Consider the following 7,853-nt stretch of genomic DNA (forward strand, 5'->3'; position numbering starts at 1 on the left):
TGAGTGTTTTTTATGTTAGAAATTAAATCCGTAGAATTATATCTGTGTGGGGTAAATATTTAACATTTTCATGGGCTCACAAAGGATGTGTTAAACTTCCATTGGAGTAATCACACATCTAAGATTAAGCCCACGGATTTGCCATGGGATAGAAAAATCTGCATGCACCAAGCAAAGGAAAATGCACATTTATATATTTTTCTTTCTTTCTCGACATTAGGAAAATATTTTCTAACCATATAAACATCATGAAATGGGTCGGTGTTCCTTCCTATTTCTTTCCTGGAAATGCGCCTACTACTGATTCTAACAGAAGCAAGAGTCCGATTTATGAAGCCTTTTATGCAGCTGCAAATGGTCTGATTAGCAGAAGCAGGCCTTTCACAAATGCAAAAAGGCTTTTTCTGATGTATAAACCCAAATTGCGATTGAGTCACACGTAAGCATGGGCAAATTTTGCGAATTCACGATCCGCGAATTTGCGGATTTTTGAATTCGCGATCCGCAAAATTCGTGAATTTGTGCGAATTTGAGGATTTTTGCTTTTTTGCGTGTTCGCGGGGTTTTTGCGTGTTTGCAGGGTTTTTGCGTGTTCGCGGGGATTTTTGCGTCTTCGCAAGCCGCTTGCATAGCGAAGTTACCCATGCAGTCGTTTATGGGAGAGGGAGAGAGAGAGAGATAGATAGATAGATAGATAGATAGATAGATAGATAGATAGATAGATAGATAGATAGATAGATAGATAGATAGATAGATAGAGAGAAAGAGAGGGAAAGAGAGGGAAAGAGAGAGGGAGAGAGAGAGGGAGAGAAAGAAAGAGAGGCCGGATCTCTGAAGGGCCAGATTCCTGAGTTGCCCCTACAGAACATATAGCTTTTTATTTTCAGCAAAATGCATATAAAAATTGTGCTGTAAAGGTCTCTTTTAGTTTAGCCCCTCCTGACAACTCAAAATGGGTGTATTTGCCATCCTCTCCCTTCTTCCTGTTTTTTATATCTGTAAGGGCTTCCTGCCTGATGAGGTTTAATTCCTTGGACAGGTGCCTCGTTGCCTACTTGTAACTATTCTCTGACCCTGCTTCAAGGGTCAGAGCAGGGTCAGAGAATAGTTGCAAGTAGGCAACGAGGCGCCAGGAAGCAATTAGCAGCAGGTGTCCAAGTTGAAGTTAATTTGTTTGTAACCCTTTTGTAAAAGGTTACAAAGAAATTAGGTTCAACTTTTGCACCTGCTGCTGTAACCCTTGCTTGGCTGAAAATTCGTCCCCGCTGATTCGCGGATTTTACCGTGATTTCGCGAGATTCGCGGATCGCGAAATCGCGGAAAATCCGCAAATTCGCCCGCGAAACGGATTTTACGCCCACCCTTAGTCACACGTTACAGAATGGATATTTGGGTTTTGCGCCCAAACATCGATTCGGTATTTGGAACGGGAGTGTTTAGGGTATCCTTTCCAAATACTGAACTGTAGCGGAATGTAATGATATTTTGCGTCTGAAATGCAGTCGCAAAACATAATATTTTACCATCACTGCAAAGGAGGTGGTAAGCTGCTCGCAAATGGACTACTGCCTACTCTTTAAAAATTATAGTTACCCATTTTATTTTATTTGTTTAAACTTATCCCATTTTCCTTTAAGGAAACTGGGTTTCATTTAGAGTAAAAAATACTTTATTTAAAAACAATCACAGACATGATGATCTGCTGACCCATCAGGCCGCCATCCATGTGATGGCTGTGATTCCTAGTGGGTCACAATTTGCGCCGTACCTCATTAATTTTCATGAGATAGGTAGAATTGCACACTCTAAAATCAGTAATCTGCAGGCCGACCTATTAGTACATAGGTCACTCTGCAAATTACCACACTGGTAACAGAAATACTGATCACAAATTGCGACTAGTATTTGGCGACCAGTTATACGAACATCTAGTCCCATATTCCAGTAAACTACCAGCAAGTTTTTAGAAAGTATTTGCTAGTAAGCATTATTTGATGACGATGATGATGATTGCTTCAAGAGGAGCATTCACGTACAAGTTTGTGGGTGTTCACCTACTTTTGCAAGCTGACCAGACCAGAAACTTCCAGAAAATGTCCTTTTACTCCAAATTTGAACCATTCCACATTTGCACATGCACTCAGCAAACATACTATTCCATTCGTCCTGATTACGCAAATTTATTTCCCCAAGGGTCTCTTTCTGTTTATATTTTACAAACGTATACACACTACCTTTAGATTTTGGCATTTTTACTTTTCAGTACTTTTACTCTTTTAGTGCCCATTTCACACAATCCAAGAAAAAGATGTTTTCTGTGAATAATACAACTTTGTTAAAATGTCTGAAGAAGAAATAAAGATGGTACAGTATTATCATTGTGTAAATTGTCAAATACCTGCTTGCCTATATCTGACTTTTTAGAAACATTTTCTATTAGTAAAAATGCTTTGTTGTACTGCCTGTAATAAGGGCTCGGTTTCCAGTCCTTAATCTTTGCAGGTGTTTCTCGGTGCTCGGCACAGGCTCTTTCTTTGTAAACATGGCACATATTTATGAGAAACTACCACATGGTGGCGCTGTGCATGCATTTTTAAGCAAGGATCATTAGTTGAGTGATAAACTCTTTGATATATATGTGTAAATAAATGATACAACCTGAACTTAAATCTGACATGTGGTTGTGTCAGCTGCAGTGGATCAGAGATTAAAACCTTGGGCCCTGGTGCTTAATTGGTTACAGATTAAGCACTCCTAGTTTGGGCTCTGTGTTTCCCATTCAACAGCAACAAGATGTCCAGGTTTTACTACCCTCCTGTTATTTGACAAAGATGCACATTGGTGGACTGGATTATGGAAGTGCACTCCAGGGCTGTTGACCTAGTTTCTAATAATAATTAAGGGTGGGGGTGAAATGCGCTTAATTTGCTTTTGAGTAATTATGCAAATTTCAGAACATTTTTTTGAAAATACACATAATTACATAAAATTCAAATCCATCATTTAAAGTTATATTTTAGTGTGAAATGCCCCCTCGAGTCAAATTTTAACACAGGGAAGCACTTTGAACTAAAAAAATCACGAAAAACCACAATTAAAGTGAATTAAAGCTGGTCACATTCTGGTTGTTCGTGTTGTTTCCGCACTCATGCACTATAATTTTGCCTCAAGTAACTAAGCAACATGGCATAATGGCGTAATTCCACGGATTTCGCATAACAAGCATAACATGATATTCCCATAGTTACATGAACTACAAAGGTGTAATTGAAATTTCTCCCGGGCCTAATAATAATTTATGGTAAACCTTGTTCTATGGATTACTGTGTTTACATTTCACTCAAGCAATATTTGAATGAGGGGTCTTATGCTATTTCATGTACTAGAAACTTATGTACTGCGTAAGATCTAGGCTATCATTTTAAAACCCCTGTTTGCATCAATGTAAGCTATGAGAAGGAGAGAGATGGGGCACTGGGCCACATATTTACAGCAACAGTTAGTTGTTTTCTGTCTGCAGAAGGAATGTCCAACCCCAGTGTTCACACATAATTTAAATGACTGAATTGGGGTTCAGTCACCCCCACAAGTGATATTTACCAATATTTGGAGGGCTGTTAATATGTTGAGGGAGGTGCTTTTGTAAGAAAAATACTAACAGACTGCAAGGAATCTAAAGCTTCACCTTGTTACGTTGGAGAGAATCACTCTTTCCCAAACAAGAATTAACAAGCCTTGACAAAGCCAATTATCGCCTTTGCAAGCCGGGGTGGGGGTTATTTTTTTTTTATTGCAAGCATATGTCAGGAAGAAAATAAAAAACAAAAGCATGCTGCGACCAAAATGTGGCTGCCATATGGTTGCAATATGAATTTAAATAAGAAATAAATAACCAACTCATTTAATTTTATTGGACCAGAGCCTGTGCTTTCTTCGCAGGCAGAATATATTGAATATGTTTAGAAATCCTTTTCAGTTATAATAATAATAATACTAGTATTTATAAAGCGCGAACAGCTGCCTCAACTAGGAGGCGTCCCGGCGCTATGAGGGCTTGGCAAGAAAGCTAGCTGGGAGATTGCGGCTTAGAGAGGCACCGAGAACAGCCACGACTTAAGCTGTCTCCTAAAGCTTGTTTCTGATTGGGCCTTTCGCAGTTCAGGAGGTAGGGAGTTCCAGAGACGGGCCACGTTGGCTGAAAAGGTCCGGCCGCCCAATCTAGCCCTTTTGACTCGCGGCACACTCAGTAGCACCTGATCATTTGAGCGAATGGAGCGGGTCTGTGTGTATCTGGGCAGACGGGCTCTCAGATAATTAGGACAAGTACCGTAGAGGGACCTGTAGGCCAGAGTAAGAGTTTTAAATTTTATTCTACTGGCAATCGGGAGCCAGTGCAAGGCCCGAAGATGGGGGGAAATGTGCTCTTTGAAAGGAATATGCTTAAGCAGCCTGGCGGCCGCATTTTGCACCGTCTGCAGCCTTTGGACCAAGTATTTCGGGAGACCGCTATACAGGCCATTTGCATAATCCAGTCTCGATGTGATGGTGGCATGGATCACGGTTTTCCGGCAAGACTCAGGCAAAAGTTTCAGGACTGGGCGGAGATTCCTCATTTTGCTCAGGCAGCACCCTGTTACCTGATGGATCTGGGGCACAAAAGAGAGATTTTCGTCCCACTTGACCCCCAGATTTTTTGCCCACTGGAAGGGGGGAGGTGGGGGACCCATCTCAATCGGCCACCAGAGCTCAGCTGGAGGGTGACTGCCTTTGCCAAAGAAGATCACTTCCGTTTTTCCCGGATTCAGTTTCAGCTTATTAGTATTCATCCAGGATGCCACATCCTGAGGGCACCCCTTAAAGTTTGCAAATGCCGCTTCTGAAACCTCTGAGTAGGGAAAAACCAACTGGGTGTCATCGGCATAAGATATTGCGGTGACTCCCCAGTTGGCAATGAGGGAGAAAAGAGGGGCAAGATAAACATTAAACAAAAGGGGGCTTAGGGCAGATCCCTGCTGGGACCCCGCATCTCAGCGGCTTCCGCTTTGAGGCACATGTGCCTAGAGTGACCCTCTGCATTCGCTTTGACAAGTAGGACTGCATCCAACCGAGTGCCTGATCTTGTAGACCAATTTCTGCCAAACGTTGGACCATCCTAGCATGATCCACTGTATCAAACGCGGCCGAGAGATCCAGGAGCATCAGCATAGCCGAGTCTCCTGAATCTAACGACCACCTCAAAGAATCAGCCACCTCAATCAGCGCCGTCTCCGTGCTGAAGCCGGGTCTGAACCCGGACTGAGTCTCATGAAGGATGTTATTAGATTCGACATGAGCATTCAGCTGGCGCTGAATTCGTTTTTTTCCAGCATTTTCCTGCCAGCAGAGAGATAGGACGGAGGTTACTTAAATCCTCCGCATCCCCGTTTGGCTTCTTCTTCAGTGGAAGGAGCGTCGCATGCTTCCAGCTCTCCGGAAATTCCCCAGTGTCTATGGATGTGTTCCAGATGTGTTGAAGCATAGGTGCAATAGCGTCCGCTAAAGGTTCCCACAGTTTAGGTGGACATGGGTCCTCTGGGGAGCCTGACTTACACCGGGTTATCTCTTGCCTTGCCTCATCTAGCGGGATTGGTTGAAATTTCCTCAAGGAGACTGGGGACCGGCCCCCACTCTCTCTATCCTCCTTTGCCGTAGGTTTATGCGGGCCAAAGGAGTCATAGACCATCTGTATTTTATTTTCAAAATAGATAGAGATCTTGTCGCAGAGTGCTACGGATGAAGGAATATCCCTTTCAATACAGTGGGGCTTCAAAAAGGATTGAACCAGTTTAAACACTTCTTTGCTGGGGTTCTCTGCCTGTTGAACAACGGAGGCATAGTAGCTCTTTTTTTCTTTCCTAATCTGCTTATGAAACAGCTTGGTGGCCTCTTTAAATTGTTTTTTGCTAGGGGGCAGTAGTTTAATCTCCATTGTCTTTCGAGTTTCTTACAGGCTCTTTTTTCCAGTCGTAGATCAGCAGAGACCATGGGGCAGTGGGAGAGGTTCTCTGCGCTGTCACCCTTTTAGCTGGCGCTACAGCCTCTACCATGTTGCTAATCCAGTTACTTAGTGCCTGGGCATCCACGCTGGCATTCATAGTACGCTTAGGCGGATCATGGGACAAAATCGGGCTCATGATGGCCGGAGTGAGATTTTTCCATTGCCTCTTCATATAAGAGTGTTTGCTTTTTCTAGGCTCTACACCATTTAATGCTAGTGTGAATGGTATAAGCCAGTGATCTGACCATGCTACTGGAAGAGCATCATCCACTACTATGCTTTTTAATGTGGAGAAAATTAAATCAAGCGTGTGTCCAGATCTGTGTTCTTATTGGCACAAAACAGGCACTATTGGCTTTAAATTATTTTAACCAGAAGATCAAGTCCCTTATTATGATGGGGGGCAGTCAAACTTCTGACCACTATTTTTGAAGGATCAGGACCTGACGGCAGGTAGTCTGGGGTCCCGCCCGTCGAATTATGATCCGACTGTCCTGTAGGTGGTCGGAAACATACCTTTTGCCATTGCTGCTTGTGCTGCGGCCCGAAAAAGAGCAGAAGCACAAGCCCCAATGGCAAAAGGCATATTTATAAACATCCTTGCACCATGTCCCAGGCACCATGTGGTGCCTGGCACAGGATGCAGGGGTGTTTGGGGGGACACCATGTGCCCCCCCCCCCGAGTCCCATAGTGGAGGCCCAGGAGGGACAGGGGTCTGCAAGGTTCCCCCCAAAGCTCCTTTCCAACAGCGTTTTTATGGCAATCAGACCGCCATGGAAATGCTCTTGGAAAAAAACATCGTCATCCCTACAGCGGTGCCTGAGCAGGCACCACCCCTGTCATAGGGAATACGATCCGACTGACGTTCCGACGGACTCCTTGAGCCTGTCGGAAGCGACAGTCAGTCTTTCCAACCGATGCAGTCTCACAGACCGCATCATAATGCGGTTGTCAGACGTCTCTGCTGGATGTTGGTGGGACCGCCTCCGACGGCCTGTCGGCGGCGGTCCCACCGACATCCTAATTAGCCCCCTAGTTTAAACATACAAGGATGGCTTAAAATGTGACTGAAGTGGGCTAAGCCAATACCCCATGCTCTATGATGAGTCGAGCGGAAGCAAAATGTGAATCACAATTGAACAGCCCAGTAGATGAAGAGGACTGGCCCATAGCCCCTCTATGTCAGTTTATGCGTATGCATTTTTATTTATGACTATTTGTGATTATAGTGAGGCTGGGGAGAAAGCTGAAGAGCTCTAGGCCATTCTTAAAAATATTTTTTAGCTGGGCATTGTATGCAAAGTGCTCTACAATGCACATTTATTTAGTCCACTGTTTTCCCAATTTAACTTGGTATGATTTCATTGATCTTTAAGGAAAGAATTGCTCATTTGGACATGCCAGAAATTGAACCTGTAGGTCAGACAGATACAGGTGTGTATCCCACAGAGCTTTCTTAAAATGCATGTGCCATGTTTTAAGAATTTTTGGGGGAAATAAGATAAGCAAAGACAAAACAGAATAGTATGCAGATGAATAAAAATATTCCTTTGTAGTTGATTAGGGCTGGCTATGGGTGTGACCAGTGCAGCTCCACCTGGAGCAGAGTTTGAGGGGTGGGGGTAGTGATGTTTAGAAATAACCTATGGGTTTAAAAGCGCCTGCTGCAGAGTTCCTTGTGTGTCCAGCTGTTTTCAGGCAACAACAAAAGTGTCACAATAACTTTGGTGCTTAATGCTCCTACCAGAGACAGACTGGAGTTTTGTCTAGTGGCAATTTTAACTCATCCTAAAGTAATGCAGAAGGTTAGCATGC

This window comes from Lissotriton vulgaris, chromosome 10 (assembly GCF_964263255.1).
Source record: "Lissotriton vulgaris chromosome 10, aLisVul1.2, whole genome shotgun sequence".
In the NCBI taxonomy this organism is placed as follows: domain Eukaryota; kingdom Metazoa; phylum Chordata; class Amphibia; order Caudata; family Salamandridae; genus Lissotriton; species Lissotriton vulgaris.